General features: G+C 40.7%; 1 protein-coding gene across 8 annotated transcripts in view; it reads right to left on the minus strand.

Annotated features, from left to right (window-relative positions):
- Window positions 1–20931, minus strand: part of kug (FAT atypical cadherin kugelei) — a 420874-nt gene that overhangs the window by 299498 nt on the left and 100445 nt on the right. The window lies entirely within an intron of this gene.

Genomic DNA, 20931 nt, shown 5'->3' on the forward strand with positions numbered 1-20931 from the left:
ATGATGAAGAAATGTAAAAATACCAAACCTTAGATAACTATGTTTCAAAACTTATAAATGTACAGATTTAAAAATTAAAACATCTTTTGCATAACTCGTTGCAGTCTTAGTTTGAACTCAAGACGAGTATGATCACCAGAATTTAATGATCTGAAGCGAACGTCTGGTTAACCGAACCGGTCACTGCAAAGGTCGAGTGTAACACAGAATCGAGGCGATCATCGTGGGAACCGTGTAGAACTGGATCGTTCTGTGCAATGTTACGTAGACATCCTTGAGAGCAGTCTCTCCTTAAGGTATCCGGACAGGAAAGCAGACGTACTTGCGTTTATTTCGGGCCGCCCTTGAAGCGATAATCGTTGCATGGCGGTGGTCTGATCTCAACGAGAGACGATTCGATAAACGCAGCTTGCCTAACAGCCGCCTAAGTTCTAGCTAACTTATCTTTGTATGAAAATTAGAACAGAAATGGATATCCACGTTGTGGCATTCTTAACAAACCTAGTTAATTAAAAAAAATAAGCAAATAGTAAAACTGTGAATTGTGTGGATTTATGAGCAAAACACGATTTATGACGATGGCGTTTGAAACTTTGATGAAGATTTCGAAATGGATGTTCACGTTGTGGCATTCTAAGTAAACAGCCCTTGTTAATTAAACAAAAAGGAGGCGAGCGACAAAATCCTGGTAAATCCGTCATGCAGATGTTAGAGTAAAGGTGTTTGCAACAATGTAGAATAAAGTCGTTGGCAAGTGAAACGTGATTTACATCGACCGGCTGAATATCGCGTTGAATATTGTCGCTCGACCGAGAATGTAGCCACGATAATCCGACAGCGTCACCGTTCACATCGACAGTAGGATATACCGACGTTCACCTGTTAATCGGATTTATCTGCAGTTATAAGCATCGTTCTCGCGATGTAGCATCGGATGCTCCGTATTCCATCGTCGGTGTGCTCCTTTTTCCCGTATTCGCGACTGCAGAAAATATTGGTCGACGAGGACGGGCGCTCGTCGAAAATGGCGAAATTAATTCTGTCGTTCGCTTCGTTCCTTTTGTCTGCCCGTCGATTCGTAGCAGTCGTTTCGCTAACGAATACAATCGCCTCGTATTGTCCGGTTGAAATACCGACGACGATCCCGGTTAGCATCGCTTTGCCAATTCTTCCTACGCCAGCGTATGCCCGGAAATCGCACGAATTCTCTCCATTTTCTTCTGCTTTCGGTTCCTCTTTACTGTGATTCGAAACTTATTTTTACTTATGGACTTTATTGATCACGATCAAATTCGATCTTGCACGGTTTTAGTCTGATTTAGATGTCAAACGAGGAGGTAGACCTTCACTCATTGTCACAGTGAAAATTGTCAGACACTAAATTATTCTTTCAATTTCAGCTTCTAATCTGTTAGTGTATATCATTGTCTCAATTTTAAGAGCCTTCAAAGGTTTCCTATGTTTGATTGCCTTATAAATAATTAATTTAACCAAACTTGCAGCACCAGTCACATATGACCATCATCATTGATCACCACCAAGAAAGTCGACTAATTGTACCTAAATTATAATCAAATACAAACTGTCCTTCTCATGTGTCTCGTTTGATCAAGTTAGACAAGCAAAAGATCCATATACAAATTTCGATTAAATGAATACTTCCATTTCCATGTAAAGGAGTAGCATCTCTCGACCAAAAAGAAGATGTACCCGCATCCTCCATCGATGTGGACATAGATACCTAACAAACCGAATCGTGAAAGGCTGAAAACTTTGGCGACAGAAGTTGCACAGGTAGGAAATAGCCGCGACAACTTTCCAGGAAGCGCGATATCGAAACACGCGTTCGCCTTTTCATTTCAGCCGCAGCTTTGTCGAAGCCTCGCAGACACTTCGATCCGACGCGACAGTCGCGTCAAAAAGGTAGACGCGATATTTTCCACATTTCCATCCGTTCGTCGACTGGATAATTAAAACGGAACCAGCTGACCTCCTTCCAATCCTGGAACAACCTGAAACAATTGTCTTCGCGCGTCGTTGAACGCATTGTGTCGATTTATCTCGCGCGGTAACGTTGCAACGTGACGAGACAAACGCTTTCATGTACCAGCTAACTGCGCGACACGCTAATTTACTAGGATATGCAGCTCGCATGTTCTTTCAGAGAGAAGCAATCAAAGCGACGTTGATGAGGTTGATTGAAGATCAAACATTTTTCTGCGTTTCTTCGGACCGTGAAATTGATTGATTACGGACTGAAATTTTCTATTGTGCTCGAGAGTGGATGCTTCATAACTTGGAATTTTATTTTGGGATATAGGTAATAGTGATGTGGTAATTAGAGACGTAGAGATAGTAGGAATAGAGAGGATTAGAAAAGTAATATTGGGTTAGAGAGTATAGGTATGTTGATATCCAGAAAAATAAGTATATGGGGGTCCAAAGATGTGGGGATGCAGAAGTTGAGGAAGACAGTAATCTTGACACCTGTAGTATAGAAATTGTAAAATTTCTGATTTAACAATTGTTAAATTATCCAAAATCTCAAATTTCCAAAACCTCAAATCCCAAAACCTCAAATCCCAAATCCTCAAGTTCTGAAATTTTCAATCACACCCAAATTCCCAAGTTCCCAAAGAATACTACCTAAACAGTGTCCCCAAATAATTAAAAATAAATAAAAGTTTGACTCAGAATTTCATGCGTCTCGCATTACATTATAGCACGATATAGAGGACAAAAAGCAGCACTCCATTATATGGGATACTTTCATCCGAGAACCATCAAATCAAGCCTGAGTCAAACAAGATTCTTCTTCGTCAAGTTTCCCGACTGGAAGACGACTCGAAAGCATCAACTTCTTGCCCAACTGGTTGGATTCGTTAAAGTTACGGACAGGACGCGACGGGATCCAGCAAAAGCCACCGGCACGGAGCATTCGCGTTGACAAACGAGCTATAAGTAGCCTAATCGAGTTTCTGGTTCCCCGGGGACGGGAAAGGAGGGTCACGTTCCGCAGGAAGGGCACAGGAAGCAACCAGCCCACCCGCATTGGACGTCGCCCTTGACAAATAGCCTCTGACGATTAAATCAATCTAACAGATATGTCCGTCTCGCGTCATCGCGCCTTGTTTAGCAATGGATAACTATTAATCTTCCAAATTTCTAGCTAATATTATTATAGATAGTCTCCTTAATAATATATTGCCTTGCTGATCGATCAATGAGAATTAAAATTATTGCTCACATGCGTGAACTGTAGTCCACATATGTCGATCACTTCAATCCTCATTTTATATCAAGAAATTGACACAAGAATTTCACACTTTAATTTTCGTTAAAACCTGTCCCACCTTCCGATACAAATTAAATTTCGCTGTCACGATAAAACAGAATGCAATTTAGTAATGATACGCGCTTAAAAATTTAGTAATGATACTCGCAGTCGAAAATCCGTAATGTACTAGCAAATATGTTGTCACATAAATTATAAAGATAAATTACGAAATGAAATAGTACGTGAAAGTAATGATACGACACGGTTTATTCCCGAAGCTGCCTCCGGCTGTTCTGGGCGTCGTTTGTTTAATTAAACCAAATATTTTCATTGTTATCGCGTGAAAACAGAATCCGTAGGTAATTTATCGGTGATTCTTAAACGGCCGGATCGAAATTATTTCCCGTCGTTTTCATGCATACGGCACGTATGTATAGTTTGAAATGCAGTCACATTAAAATCGACAGATTCGTTTTGCTCGAGCAAAGTGGTAATGAACAGAAGCGTCGATGCAGGTAGCGTGTGGTTAATAGAGATAATTGGTTGGTGGTCTGCGTCGGACTGTCCTGACAATTTTTGTCCGGCAGCGTAATTCGAATCGAAATGAAATGCTAGCAGTAATCGCCACTGTCAATCGGAGACCGTTTCCAGCAATAGCTCGCTCCAGAAAGGCTCGCCACTTCCAGCGTTAATTAACCGTAATTACCTATCGAGCATTTTAATAGAGTCGAACCAACCATTCAACGATCAGATATTAAATGCAAGATCGTATATTGCCAAGCCGTATTAAACTCTACGAAAGACATCGCTTTCTTACACGTCACATTGATGTACTGTGAATTTTATGGAATAAAAGAATAGTTTGTTCTGCGAATCGTTCGAATACGTGTACAAGAACACATGATTAATATACATTGTCAACATTACATGAATCTCAATATTTATTGGGAATATTTGTATATTGTTATTGGAGTATATTGAAGCTGGGTATCGTCAAAAAAGGAACTGTTTTCTGTGAAAGAAAAATCGTACAACATAATAAGAGAGGAACGAAAATTTTTTGATCTCGCCAATCTCGATACTTCAATATTGACAATACGTCGATACCTCCCGCAAGAATATTGACACTATTATTGAAAACCCTGTAACATTGCTCCTGCAGTCTCTTAAACTCATGTTTAACGTATTACGTGACTATAAAAAGCTCTAGTTTCTAAATGACTCTATTACAAGGTACAAAGGATTAAGTTAATACCATAAGCGCCATTATAAAAGCACTTTATGCGACACTATAAAAGCGAAATAATCGTGTGTTATACCCGAGACATTCTATATTTAAAAGTCGACTAAAGAATACAAACATAGATAATATTTTCTGTTTACGTGGTCGCAGAGTTAATCCGTAAGGCCACTCTAGCGTCTAGAGTAAGTCTGAGGGTATTTGTCAACCTTTATTCTGTTTTCCCGCAGAGACAAATCCCTCGAACGAGCCACAGCACGTGGGACACGTACGAGAAAGATATAAATGAAGCGAGCCCGAGGTTGTTCGCCTTCTCCGCGGCCAAATTCCGGTTAAGACACCGCAAAGGGGCTTCGTTCCAGTTTAAACGACACCCGGTCGAGGGTGAGCAGACGTGTCTGGCTTCGCGTCTACCTTCTCCTGTTCGAGCCTCGTTAAATCGATATCTCGCAGTCGTAGCACGTTTCGTTCGTCTTTCCGTTTATTATATACTACGAAATATATTCCGAGTGCAACCGTTTTCAGGGAATAAACATGGATGATCACTCGGACACAAGTCGAACAGAAATAACACGATATGGGATTAACTGTATCGAAAGACTTAGGTGACACTGGGGACTCGTATCTTGTGAGCTAAAATGGGGCGGGAATTTATGGGGAGAATTTTTAAGTCGCTCGTATACTCTAGAGATATCAAGTATCTAAAATTACAAAATTTTTAAACTTGGGTATTTTAAAGTTTAGGGGCTCTGAATTTCTATAACATCAAAGTCCCAAAGTCTCGAAATTTAAAAGTTACAAAGACTTGAGGTTTCAATTCCAAAATCTGAGTCGCTCGTTCGAAAGCAGTTTCCTACATTCATCATGGCAAACCTAACGTAGTTTGCCATGATCTCTCTAAAGTAGTTTGATCTCTCTCTCGATAGTCACCGGTCTACTTAACAAGAAAATGACGAATGCTCGACGAGAAAAATATTCAAAGTTGTCCCACTTTTTTACTCTCGCAGATGGTATTGCAGAACGATTTCGATTCGCGACGGAATAAAAATTCGGGACCGTTCAGCACCGTCATCGAGCAAAACAGCCAATAATGGTGTTGCATTTAGCGAAAGAACACTCGGTGAGGAGTGAACGTTGCATTAAGTCATCCCGGCGTATTAACGGGTCGCGACCGGTTTCCGATTCGCTTTTGATAGGGCATTAAATTGAATCGTGGTAAAAATAATATTCATCCTTCCTAATTCGGGCCTCGGGCACAGGAATTACGTTGCAGCTGCTGGCCCGCGTAAATACATGTAATTGCGATCACACGAATGGTGCGCGGACGGAAGTAATGACGGTGCTGGCGCTGTTAATAATCTCTCTTCAGGAACGTTCATCTTTCTTCTCTTCGTCGAGACGCTCGGTTACGCTGTCCGTCTCCTGTGTTTCTTCACGCGGTCGAGAGTGCAACGAAACTATGCGCACGTACGAAAAATCGATGCTCGACTCAAAGTTTAACCCGCTTTTTGCCTCTTTACGTAATTTACGAACGGACACGGCGCTCCTCGGGATGATAAAAACGATATTGATGGCCGCGAACGCGCGCTTAATCCTTCCCGTTAGGATGCATTAAAGCGGACGTTTATATTTATGATGCACCTCTGATCGGTTTTAAAGCGGTTGGTAATTGAGAACGGTCTTGCGAAATTCAACTCTCCCTGCTCATTTTGCTCGTACGTCCACGTTCCGAATACGTCGTTGACATATGTATCTGTAACGATATCGTTAACGTTGGGAAACGATGGGCTGCTAGTTGAATTTCGATCTTTCGCTTAGGGGATAGCTGTTTTAATCACTGACCAGTTACCCCGAAACGATGCATCACGCGCGTCATCGTTAATTCGTACCAGAAATGACGTGCATAATAGATAGTAGCTTGTCTCTATAGAATCACTGTACTAGCTTGTTTATTTATCGCAACGCTCTATTGTTTATGCATCGAGTCTGTCTATAAATTAGTGCGCGTGGACGTAAATTCGATCTACTATTTTTATATCAAGAGTCCTCCGATATAAACTCAGTTTCGAATGTCACGGGGAAAATTTACGTACACTGTCAGACACGCTGTGGTACATTTTCTGCTACATAATTAATTCCAGTTTGTAATTCCGATGACCATCATGTCAATCACCGAGTAATCTGTTATTATAAACAATCCTTGAATACATTATAATATTTTAATAACGTATTCGGAGTCGTTGTACAAAATCAATAATACATTTTTAATTTAGATTAATTTCCATTCATGATATAATCGGGTAAAGATTTTATTACATTTCTGTCGATCTGAAATGTCTTGAAACGTGAGCAGACACAAAATTTCCAAACAATTTTGTAGGCCGTCAGTTGGCAAAATTGGACCGCGAACGTTAACGTCGATTAAAACGAAAGAGCTTTTAAAATATGCAGTGAATTAACCCGGATGTTCGTTGCCGTCTGAAAGCGGATCGAAAAATGATAGACGCGCCCTTCGCAGCCGGAAGCTGTGACCGCAGGAATTTAATATCCCCGTGAACAGTTCGCGCAGCTTCCCGTATACGTTTTCGAGGGGCACACGCATATACCGCGTGGGAAGCGCAGAGCCCTCGCCTCGGTGTCGTCATCAAATTTATATTTCACCGGCCATATAGGAGCAGCAGGTGCTCTGACCAGGTCTGTCGACGAGAATGGCGGAATCGGCTCGCAAGATGGCAATCATTATAAATAACTTAGCCGGCAGCGACGTCACTACGGCACAATGGGGGCTTGGCTCACGGGGCAAACGGCTGCGATAAATAACCGGGTAATAATAAAAAGCCGCGCGAAAGGGGGCCAGAGGATCGCTCGTTCGACGAACGAATGAGCGTTATTCCCGGCGAACGGGAACGAATCGGGTAATATAGAGAAGGCATGGCCGATGCGTTATAAGGGTGGAATCCGGAGTCGCGTGTCCCTCGAATCCAACCTCGGCATTATGCGCTCGACCGAGCAACCCGTGCAGGAAAATCGACCGGACCGTACAAATAATGATTCACCGTGCTGATCAATTGCTACGTTCGAGGGAGGGAAAGTTTCGGTCATTCGTGTTTCTGGTCATGTCTGCGGGGAAAAGAATGAGGTGTCTGTAGAGATTCCAGAATTGTTCCTCGAGGGAGAACGCTCCCTTTCGACGTGGTTAAATGTAGGGTATACTTGGAGGGTAACAGGTAAACTAAGGTTTATTCAACGCAGACAATTTCTGGTATACCTTAAAGAAATTGGGGTTTCCTTGGGTTTTCAATCGTAGACCCTGGCAATCTATTGTGTACTTTCTGTGAAACGGTGGATTTGTGAACGCAAATCTTTTATCTCGGTTCCTTTATTTCGGTAAGTGGATCGTGCGTAAGAAAACGAATTCAGACGAATGTTAGCTTAGTTAACGGGTTAATTGAGTCTATAATTCCTTTCGTATAATCTGACCGGCACGAATCGGAAGTCAATGTCCTTCATCAGCGCTTCGCTTCTAATTGCATACCAGTCGAGCAATTGAATATGCATCGACGATGTTTCCGTTTCCAATTAAGTAAATCTGATCGTCTCGTGGTATTCTCCTTCGAAATGATTTTACTTTTTCTACGAGGGAAAGATCCGACCGTGAAAGGTTCCGAGCTTACGATAAGGGTACTTGAAAACGTCATTTTTGAAGAATAGTCCGAGGGAAGATTAATGAACTAACCCAGCGCGTGGTCCCTTTCTATGTGTCATCGCAGAAAACATCCTTGCTGGGAGCAATCCTCGTCGGTGGATATTTCTCATAGAAAACGCGACATCTGCCGGAGTTTCTACATTATGATCACGGAGACAAAGCGAGAGAAGCACCTTAGGCTCCACAGCTTAGCCAGGACAGCTCTGAATTAACCCATTAAGCGAGACAAGATGTTACCAGTCATCATCTTTATCTGGCTATTCTCTTTTGTCTTCTCGAGTTTATTCGAGGAACGTGTCAGCAGCCCCGAGTCACAAATCATGTACTGCCTACCGGTTAATTATAAAAAATTCATCATTTCATTGCAGCCGTGTTCATTCGTAATTTCACCGCAGTCATATTCATTCATAATTTCATCGCGGTCGCGTTCATTTGTAATTTCATTTTTAATGGTTACAACTACTCTGTTCGTAACGATGTTATATGGTACTCTTTTCTGCAATACTTAATAATGCACTCGACGAATATTTCTACAGCTATATTCTCATGTCGTTATTTCAAACATTTACAATAATTTATTTAACAAACTTTACGAGACATTTACAAATATTTATAAAAGACTAGTCTTTTTGAAAATCACTTCATTTTCGGTTACATAATAGCTATGTAGAATTGGTACAAAAAATTGATCCATCTAAAAATATTTATAAAAGTCTAGTCTCTTTAAAAATCACTTCACTTTCGGTTACATAATTGCAACGTAGAATTGGTATAAAAATTTGATCCATCTAAAAATATTTATAAAAGTCCAGTCTTTTTGAAAATCACTTCACTTTCGATTACATAATTGCTATGTAGAATTGGTATAAAAATTGGATCCATCTAAAAATATTCATAAAAGTCTAGTTTTTTTGAAAATCACTTCACTTTCGATTACATAATTGCAACGTAGAATTGGTATAAAAATTTGATCTATCTAAAAATATTTATAAAAGTCCAGTCTTTTTGAAAATCACTTCACTTTCGGTTACATAATTGCAACGTATTGGTACAAAAAATTGGATCCAATAATTAAAAAGTTCATCTTGCAATTAGTTATCGTAACATAACCAAAGCAGTATTTGGTAATATTAATAAATACCGAGAGCCTAAAATATTGACACCATATCGAGCGTTTAAGGCCCGAGACACCGTAATTCAGTGACTCTGTACAGAAACGTTTCCATCTTAATACCAGCAAGGTATAGTACGCGCGAGTCCAATATTTCAGCTGAAATCTTTTTCTATCAGAGAACATAAAGTCTCGTGAGAGACAGACAGGTTTATTCTGACAAAAGACCAGCCGAGAATGACGAAGAACCGTCCATGGTACACGTACGACCCGTGTGTGTGAAGCACCGCAGCAGCACACCTGTATTTACCTGTGCCACTCGGATGCGCAGGTATCTATCTGGTTGAGAGCGTATGTCTGGAAGCTGGGATTCTAGCAGCCTTTTTGTATCTTAAAGCGGAACGCCTGGAACAATAACATTCAGCTCGTGTACCGGTTCCTGTGCGGCACGGAATCAAATTTTCGATCCGAGGAGAGATACCGCGTTTACGGTAGCGACATCGCGTTAAGTGCAACTTCAAATATTTCTTCGAGCAACGCTGCACGGTTGGGTTCAGATAAGGTTTTGGTTATTTATCGAGTAGACTTTCGAGGAACGTATTTGGCTGGCATTTTACTGCTGCCACAACCAAAGCGGGATTTTGGTACTTTACCACCTTACAAGTTTAAGAAGATGAAAGTAATATTACATGCCACAATTTAAAAATCAATAGTGGGTTCCTTTACGCTCTTTTGAGGAACCAGTTAATAGGTTCTTTGATGTCAACGATTATTGACTGAAAACTAATTAACCTGTACGTTGTATGGGTCTGCCCAGGACGTTTATCAAAAGCACGTTAAGCGAAGAAAATTAAATTTTTCGGTTTAATCGTGAAATAAAATGAAGGGAAGGTGAAATGAAAGTATAAGCACAATTACTTTCAATTTCACGCGACGATGAACCGTTAATAAGCCTTTGTCGCTGATTAATTTTACGACTCTCAGGTGAATTGAAGGGGACGATAAGATTACTCATTCTAAGCAATTCATTAATTCCTAATCAATTACGACGAATCAGAGCTAGCTCGTAAAAGGATCGTTCTAAGAATCTTCCAAGAACTGGAAGCAAAGTAAGAACGAACGTGTAACATTTGCATCCTCTTCGGACAATGAGGTTTCACTCGGCGTTGCGCTCGAACTATTAAATCCATTTCATTGCACAAAGAAACAAGGCGAGGAAATTCTGAGAATTCTGTCTGTAGACAGGTGAACTCGAAGAGATTCGAAGGCACCGAGATTTTCCACATGCAAGGGACTGCCTTTTTCAATTCTCTACTAGTTACGCGGACGGTCAGTTGGCAGGGAAATACGCGTCGATTTACGTGCAAATTACACCTGGTTTGCGGATTGCCTTCGCGAGCTTTCCAATCGCTGGAAAACAGCGACCGAAATCTCGTCCCGGAAATTGTATCCAAAGCAACCTAGCCAAGTTATACTCCGAAAGTAATTAAAGCTTTCGTGCTTCTGGCCCATTGCCGGTGAATTTGTGGCCTCTACGATCGAATCGGAACTTCCGCTGACAGTAAGAAGCACGCTTCTATCCTTGTTCTTCGAAGAGCTTTCTTTTGAAGGTAATTCTTTCCTTGGGAGTTCAAGACGTTGGCACCTTTAAACCTTGAAATTTTAGAACGTTGTAACTTTTGTTAAGATCTGTAAACATTTAGGACTTGGCACGTTGCGAGTTGGGAACACTGGACCTTGAAACCTTAGACCTTTGACATGATAGAACCTTGATATGTTAGGACGTTGGGACCTTAGAACCTTGAGACGACTCTAGACAACGGAATCTTGGAATGTTGGTATCTTGAGATACTGGAACCTTCAGAAGTTGAGAAGTTTAAGGTATTGGACGTTTGAGATGGTGGGATTTTGAGACGGTGGGAGGTGGGGCTGCTGAGATCTCGGGGAGGTGGACTTTGTGATGTCAGAATGTTGAGACGATGGAATTTTGAGGAGCTGGAACCTTGGGAGATTGGAACTTTGAGGTATTGGGACCCTTGGGTGATTGGAACTTTGAAGTGTGGGGACCTTGGGTGATTGGAACTTTGAGGTGTTGGAACCTTGGGTGATTGGAACTTTGAGGTGTTGGAACCTTGGGTGATTGGAACTTTCAGATGTTGGAACTTTGAGGTGTAGGAACTTTGGATGATTGGAAGTTTGAGACGTTGGAACTTGGGGTCGATGGGATCTTGAGAAGCTGGGACCTTGGGTGATTGGAACTTTGAGGTGTTGGAACGTTGGGTGATTGGAACTTTGAAGTGTTGGAACCTTGGGTGATTGGAACTTTAAGGTGTTGGAACCTTGGATGATTGGAACTTTGAGGTGTTGAGACTTTGGGAAATTGGAATTTTGAGACGTTGGAACTTGGGGTCGATGGGTTCTTGAGAAGCTGAGACCTTGAGTAATTGGAACTTTGAGGTGCTGGAACCTTGGGTGATTGGAACTTTAAGGTGTTGGAACCTTGGGTGATTGAAACTTTGAGGTGTTGAGACTTTGGGAAATTGGAACTTTGAGACGTTGGAACTTGGGGTCGATGGGTTCTTGAGAAGCTGAGACCTTGAGTGATTGGAACTTTGAGGTGCTGGAACCTTGGGTGATTGGAACTTTAAGGTGTTGGAACCTTGGGTGATTGGAACATTGAGGTGTTGAGACTTTGGGAAATTGGAACTTTGAGACGTTGGAACTTGGGGTCGATGGGATCTTGAGAAGCTGAGACCTTGAGTGATTGGAACTTTGAGGTGCTGGAACCTTGGGTGATTGGAACTTTAAGGTGTTGGAACCTTGGGTGATTGAAACTTTGAGGTGTTGGAACCTTGAGTGAATGGAACTTTCAGATATTGGGACTTTGAGAGATTGGAACTTTGAGACCTTGGAACTTAGAATCGATGGAATCCTGGGAAGCTGGGACTTTGGATGATTGGAACTTTGAGACATTAGAACCTTGAGAGATTAAAACTTTGAGGTGTTGGTACCTCAAAATCATGGAATCTTGCATCCTCCAAACCTTGAAACTCCCAAAAAATGTCGAATTACCCAATATGTACCAATAAAACAAAATAAATCCCTCCAACATGTCCATTCCCAGAAAATTAAATTCCCCGCAAAAGTACATCTATAACCAACATTGAAAACAAAATGGTAGAACAATATATCAGGGAGATGCAAACAAAGCGGGATCGGTAGCGGAAATATTTTCCATCCAATAAATAGGTCGAAAAGTCGAACAGCAGGACATTTTGTCAATTCTGCGGCCATTAGTAATCGAACCTAGCCAATATTCTCGATCACCATTATTCTTCGATAAAGCGGATTTAATCGACGATCACAAAAGAGTGGTGATCCACAATTTTGGACAGTGCCCATGCGGCCAGCAGGCTAATTTAAAAACGAGCATCGAACCATCTGCGTAATCTGTACGAACCGTGGAAAATGTAGCCTTTACCCTCTGTATCCTCGCAATATGATGATCGTAAGTACAACATTTTTCACAAATTTCCATTTTTATCGTTTCATAATACCGTGTGATGGTTCCACTATATGCACGGGATATCCTCTGCAATTTATGGTACGTTCGAACGGATACTGATTACACGTGAAAATATAAATTGAAAATGTTGAATAAAATGCGCCCGTATGTATCATGCCAGGATTATAATATTACACAATAAAATCTGCGTTACTAATATTTTAAGCTTGCAATATTCTGTTTCATTACGATGTTTTCTCGGTAAACACGCCTGTTCCAATTAATTCGACGATCAAAATTTTAATGTCTGTATTCTTAAATTCCTGCAGTTTTCTGGGTTGATATTTCAGTACCTACGTTCTGGGAATCTAGATTGCTGGATTTATAGATTGCTGGATTGCTAGATTGCTGGATTTCTAGATTGATGGATTTCTAGATTGATGTATTTCTAGATTGTTGGATTTCTAGATTGCTGAATTTCTAGATTGCTGGATTTCTAGATTGCTGGATTCCTAGATTGCTGGATTCCTAGATTGCTGGATTTCTAGATTGCTGGATTTATAGATTGCTGGATTTCTAGACTGCTGGATTCCTAAATTGCTAGATTCCTAGATTCCTAGATTCCTAGATTGCTAGATTCCTCGATTGCTAGATTCCTAGATTGCTAGATTCCTAGATTCCTAGATTCCTAGATAGCTAGATTCCTAGATTGCTAGATATCTAGATTTCTGAATTCCAAGAACTCTAGATTCCCAGATTCTTCGACTTTTAGGTTTCAAAATATCCAGATTTCTATATTCCTACATTCCTATATTCTCAAATTTCCAGACTCCTAGATTGCCACATTTCTATGTAATCCTAGATAACCATACATCATTCTAGATTTCCCTAGAACCTCGTAGATCATCCACATACCCAAATTCACTTTAATCCAGCACACCATGTTTCTACTTTTGCAAAGTTTTGAGTCCTCACGTATCAATACCGTAGAAATATTACCATCTTTGAGTAAATTGCATTTCACGATCCCATTTATGAATGCGTTTGTAATAATGAAACACAAAGCGAAAAAGAGAGCCGTATCGCGCCGCGCAATGTAACCAATAAAATTCGTGGCAACGGAAACGAAATCTGGTAGTACGGTTTCGTTCGGCGAATCACGGCCGTACAAAACCGTGCCGCGACGCACAAACGGGAAAGTTCGCGAGACATCGGACGGTGAATTGTTCGCAACTATTTATATTTATTTTTAATTTTCAACGAAATACCACGCAAAGGTGCGTGGTATTCCAGGTGTGTTTGCTTTTCATTTCAAACAGCTAATGAAATTTTTTCATTAAACTAGAGGACTGCGTAATGGCACAGTCCGAGAGCTTTACAAACGTTCGAAAAATCAACAAAAGCTGAGTCGCGGTGACTCAAACGGATCATTCGAATCGTTGGCTCGCGATCGTTGCGCAGCTATCGATATTGTTCGAAAGTTAATCCTGTGTTGCATATTTGCTTAAAAAGAGATTTCTCAAATACAAAACTAGTTTGTTCGTTTTTTTCTGCCCTTTTCAATCAGAGTGCAATCTCTCAGGGAGCGAAAAGTAGGTAGGTCAATTAATGCAGGAAAGTGATCACCAGTGTATGCAAATAATCCAGATCGTAATCTCGTACAAGTTCCTAACAATAACATAAAAGTTGTTAGAAGAAAAGCATGCATTACGTCTCGTCCAACACGTGTTCCTTTCATTCCACTTCTGTCTTACTTCTTTCGACAACTACTCTTGTAACTAGTTAATCAGGCTTCCATTCCATTCGGAACCACACCTCGATTTACAACGCCTTTAGATCACGGTTCATAAGCACTTTAAAGCGCAACCCTCATCGATCCACCTAACTCGAAAGTTGAATCGAAGCACACTCGCGGTTATCTTCGCAACTGTGTCGAAGAACAGAGTGTACAGGCGACATGTACTCGGTCGTTAAGACGGATGCAAGATTAGAATTTTCGTGCTGGTAGCTTCTTTCGCCGATAGATCGTGGCACGTTTAAAGTTGGTAGCTACGAGAAACCGATACTTCAACCCCGACAAGTACCTTCGCTTTATCACGATGACCCCGTTAATACCGTGCTCCGTTAGGACGCGAACAAACGGCTAGCTTGTTATGTTAATCGGCTCCTCATCGACCGCCTAAACCCATTCGCCTATGAATGAGAAAATGGAATTATGTAACGAGATAGCCGTCTGACAATGTTATTAGGAACGCGTACAAGTGCGAGCCTTTCCAGACGTTTACGACGGTGTCTCTGATCCCGAGACGATTATCTCGAACGTTTTCTACCATCGATGTGTTGCGGTCCCATCGATTTTCGCCCGTAAAATTATTCAGTTCTGGTAAATTTAATTTATCGACACGGAAATCGATGGTACCGAACGGTAATCTTACCGATGGTATAAGGTATTTCTATTTCATTGCCTGCTACGAGAGATAGAACGAAGGAAGAGATTTCTCCCTAATTTGCACGTTTCCATCGGCATACGAACGAGCTCGAACTATACTATAGATTTTACGAACGATACCGCTTCCTGAAGGCGTTTGCATTCTGATCAGAGTACCTGAAAACGCTTCATTGGAATGCCAGAAAGTTCAACAGCTTCCAAGTAGCTTTTATTTCTTCGCATTGCGATGGCCAGGTGGTACCTGAACACACTTCCGCTTTCTCGAAAGTGCGCGTTGCATAAACCTTCTGAATTAATACTTCTTCCAGATTTTATGTATACACATCATTCTCTGCCCACATTTTAACCCTCTGCCTAGAATACCACACTTGTGACGCATGTTACAATTCCAGTGCGATAAATCAGACTTTCAATACAATCGTTTCAACAATTGCAACTGAATTTTGAAGTCAACTGTACTTGAGTCGACTGTGTACTTGAAGTTGACTATACAGAAGTCTGATTATAATTTTCACAATCGAAGATCATTGAATGTACCATTATTTTAATTACCTTCACTTGTCTTCACGTTGCAAAAATAATTAATAAGCTAGCTATGTTATGCAACTGTTAAGAAAATCATGACACGACACCTTTTCATACCCGCCTAACGCAGTCATTTTACATGATCGATTGAGTCCACTGCTTTAAACCAAATTGTCTGTTAACAAGTGAAAAGTGTACGCGTCAAATTTCGTAGAAACCTAACAAGCTCCTAGCTCCAAGAAGCAGTTAAAAGAGCCCGTGTATTACAAATGTGGGAAGCGAAGTTCCCCTATTGCTCTAAAGTTACAATATCCCTTACCTTTTAAAAGTATCATCTCATTCTCGTCTCATTAAAGTTCATCCCCCTTTTACAAGGCGCCCTTATCTTTCGCCGTTATAACGACCAATCCTATTAGCTTCTTCTCGCGAGAGCAGTCCCTTTAATAGGAAACTGAGCACCCAGGAATTAAAGTAGTTACACGATTATCATAAACGTATCTCGTTTGGCCGGCAACCAAGATCCATACTTACAGTCGTTTATCAGCACTTTCTTACACTTATGACGACTACCAAACTACCTGTGACTTGGGCTAATTATGACGTGGGCATATTTGTAATCTGGGTAGATCAAAGGTGGCGGAGGTGCGGGGTACTTTCGGAATTTGGAGATTTAGGGATTTGGTGCTTTGAAGTTTAGGGAGTTAGGGTTGGAATTTGAGGATTTGGGAATTTGGGGATTTGAAGATTGGGTGATTTAGGAATTTGGGGATTTGAGGATTGGGTGGTTTAGGAATTTGGGGATTTGGGAATTTAGGGATTTGAGAATTGGGTGACTTAGGAATTTGGGGATTTGAGAATTGGGTGACTTAGGAATTTGGGGATTTGAGGATTGGGTGACTTAGGCATTTGGTGATTTGGGAATTTAGGGATTTGAGAATTGGGTGACTTAGGGATTTGGGGATTTGAGGATTGGGTGACTTAGGAATTTGAGGATTTGGGGATTTAGGGATTTGGGAATTTAGGGATTTGAGAATTGGGTGACTTAGGGATTTGGGAATTTGGGGATTGGGTGACTTAGGGATTTGGGAATTTGGGGATTGGGTGACTTAGGAATTCAGTCATTTGAAGATTTGGGGATTTGGGGATTGGGTGACTTAGGAATTTGGAAATTTGGAGATTGGATGATTTAGAAATTCGGTCATTTGGGAATTTGGGGGTTTGAGGATTAAGTGACTTAGGAATTTGGGGATTTGAGGATTGGGTAACTTAGCAATTCGGTAATTTGGGAATTCAGGGACTTGAGGATTGGATGACTCAGAAATTTAGGGATTTGGGAATTGGGTGACATAGGAATTCAGTCATTTGGGAATTTGGGGATTTGAGGATTGAGGGATCTGGGGATTCAGTAATTTGGGAATTTGAGATTTTTCAAACTTGAAATTGTAGAAATCTGGAGACATAGAGATGTGGAGATTTTCAGGGCTGAAAATATAGAAATTTGCAGACCTAGTTCTTTGGAAAGTCTGAAACTTAGGTAAATGCAGATTTGGGAATTCAGAAATTTGATCACATAAGAACTCGAAAACTTGCAGATTTGAAAGGTCCTAAATTTTGAATTTTATAAACTAGAAACTTAAGATGTTATTAATATGCAAATTCAAATATTAAAAATTTGAATAACAAGGATTTGAGAATTTGAAGAATTGGACTACGATATCTAAACCGACCCTCTACAGTTTGCCGCTGCGATGGCCGATAAGTTTAGCATAAATTTTGATCGAACCAAGAGTGAACGTCACTGCGAAGAATTTCACGAGGATGGGAGTAGTCGAGCAAGCACGCACATCCCCATAGGACGAGTTGTTTTTTGGGGATATGCTAAGACGAACAGCATACGTGCAGCACACGAATGGCAGCAGCTGCGCGTGCCTTGAATATTTAAACCGCTTAAGGCCCCCGCACAATACACGAATCGCGTTGAATGGGGAAGCTGCTACCGGTGCCACTCGTCCCAGCGGACCGAATTTGGCTAAACGGGGTCCATATTTAATCGATCCTATCTCCCCTCACTTTTCGATGCCGGTTTTCCTCGTTTTTCGAGTGAGAACTTTCTGCTTCTATTTCAATACAGAAGTAAATAAAGAAATAATGAAGATAGAAAGAAGATGTAATAATATACAGAAGAAGTTTGAACGGTGTGATGTTATTATCAACGAACAGTTAATTGAGTATTCATCGTTGTCTCGAACGTTGACAGATCAATTAACAGATCTATCATTCATCTCTCCGAGTAATATTTCTAATCGAGAAAGGTCTAAAATGTGACTCGCCATTATCATGCAAAGTATCGTGTGACTTGGTGATCGATGTGTTAATTACTACATAATAATAATCCTGCGTGAAATTATATGACGAAATTTGATCGTATTAATCAGAATAATTACGTTAAAGAGATCGGTATAGTGATATTAACTGTGCGTATTACTGTTCAATCTTCTACACTTAAAATTTGATGGGATTCGGTATATCAGTAATTCGAAGCGCTAATTACTAATACAATATGCACAAATTATTGAAATAGTATACTAATTATTGAAACGAGGTTTGCCAATGCGGTTGCGTATTTAATTCTCGAATTAACGATCATCAAACGCAAAAGGTTTGCGGATTGATCATTTAGATTAACAATGTCAGTAGCCACAAAAAATTATTAGAAAACCATTGCAAAGGAATCCAAATCAAAAATCGTATCTTTACCTGTCGATCAATTTGACACTTGCCTTAAAAAAATCTGTTTTAAAAAAACGTAGACCTAAAAAAGATTATCCAAGATCAACCTATCGATTATCAATTTATCTATCCCATCAATTTATCTCCAAAATGCGAAGCGCATAAACTTGTCGTCGAGAAATGTCATTTACTTCGAAAAGGAGGCGTCAAGTTCCCATATCGATTACAGAATAAATTAATATTCAGCCCGCGGTGTGGCAAGCGGTCCAGTTACCTCGATCTCGTCCATCGTTATGTAAATTCTGCAGCTCGAAGATGTCGGTCCCGATAAATCGTTCTCTCGAAAATGCTCGCATTACTCGCGACGTTATTTCCAACAACAATCGATCCTGCGAATCAGGAGAGACAAGCAACGTTACGCAACGGAAACGCGAAACGAATGAACAAACAGCATAACGCAAGATCGCCCTAATTCGTTTCTCTTTCGTTTCAACGAGTCGGGGCAACGGAAGACCCATTAACAGTCTCTCTCTTTTTATCCGACCGGAGCTGATTCCGCTATTAAATGGCCGTCCAATTAAACGCGGACGCGGAAGAGTCACGAGTTTTCAACGATACACAGCTTCGTTACGATCAATTCCTTGTTACGAGTACACGATTTGATGGACCATCTGAGTTATAGACGCTATCCTCGATAAATATACACACAATGCGACTCTTGGGTTTGCGTGTTGTCGATTGGGTTGTGAAACTGGGATAATAAAGCGAAATGACTGCGGAAGTGAAAGAAATCGCTATTTGTTAATCTTTTGTTTTATCGAGTTGGGACTCGTGACGCACTTGTGACGCACTCTTGAGTTGTGATCATAACTAGGGAAGTGACGGAAGACACCACTTTTTAAACCCTTAGGTTGTCGAGTTTTACTCGTGACACACTCATGACGCATTACTGACGCAGTCATGACGCAGTCATGACGCACTCTTCAGTTGTTATCATGATCACAGAAGTGAAAGAAATCGTCACTTCTAAACCCCTTATTATGTCGAGTTTGACTCGTGACGCACTCGTGACGCACTCTTCACTCGTGATCATGGTCATAGAAGCGAAAAAAAATCATCACTTCTTAACCCCTTATTTTGTCAAGTCCGACTCTTGACGCACTTCTGACACACTCATGACGCACTCTTCAGTTGTGATCATGATCACAGAAGTGAAAGAAATCATCGTTTCTAAACCCTTTATTTTGTCGAGTCTGACTCGTGACGCACTCATGACGCATTCTTCAGCTGTGACTAATTTTACTCGAATTTTAATACGCTTCAATTTGAAGTCCAATTATAATTTGTACAATCAACAATTGCAACATATAAAATTGACATAACATTTCAACTTTCTTTGTCCATTTTAATATTGTAGCTGTGATAAGTTCTGACTGTCGCACCTTAGGTTTCGAATCTGTATTATGTTAAATCTAAATCAATTAATATATGTTAAGTGCTGTGGTTCAACTCTGAGAAGTAAGGGTAGAAAATGGCGGACTACGACGCTTTAGAGTTGCACAGAAGTCTGTAAGGTGACCGTAAGATTTAAAATGCGCGATTCTTTTAAGGTCCCGTTCGATAACGGCCAGAAAGGCGTAAAACAGTGCCGGCTAAAAGCACGGAGTTACCTAAGCTTTTGTTACTCTCCGATGGAATACGTGCGGCGAGATTAAAGTCACGAGAGGCTTTGAAGATTATTTAATGGAGCCCTTGGCAATTATTAGTTCAATCTCAGTTGCATAGTTCAGTAACCGGAGTTTAAAAAGTGATTCGAAATGGAAAACGCGGAAGACGAAGTTCTTTCGAATAATTCCTGTATCGAGTTTCCAATCAGTCATTTGAAATTCGGCGAAAAAAATTCGAAATCTCGCGGAAATAGATTTTGCGATAAGGGAAACTTCGTTGCATCCCTTATATAACTGGCAAACACCGAGCTCTCGTGCAATTGAATCGAAATTACTGCGAAAACGTTTTCGTTCGTTTCCCCATGGATAGAGAAAATTTCATTATCCGCGAATCGCTTGAATCCCAATTCTCTCCTTATTTTCTGTTTGTTACGTAATCCGGTAACGTCCGACTCGCCCTGTTTCTTTCGCGATGCATCGCGGACTAAATAATAATCGCGACTCGTTTGTGTGCCATGATTAAACCGCTTTCGAGAAATGACATCCACTTAGCAGGAAAGTGTTTCGAGTTTTCCCTTTACTCCAATGAAACTTGTCTTCGGCTAAAAGCAAAGTTCTCCAGCAAAGGAGTTCGACTAATGTCTTCGAAACGAACGCTGAACAACTCTACCGAAAGTCACCTAAGCAACGTTGATTTTCATGGCTTCGAAAGTCAAATTTC

The sequence above is a fragment of the Megachile rotundata genome, chromosome 5 (assembly GCF_050947335.1).
Source record: "Megachile rotundata isolate GNS110a chromosome 5, iyMegRotu1, whole genome shotgun sequence".
Lineage (NCBI taxonomy): Eukaryota > Metazoa > Arthropoda > Insecta > Hymenoptera > Megachilidae > Megachile > Megachile rotundata.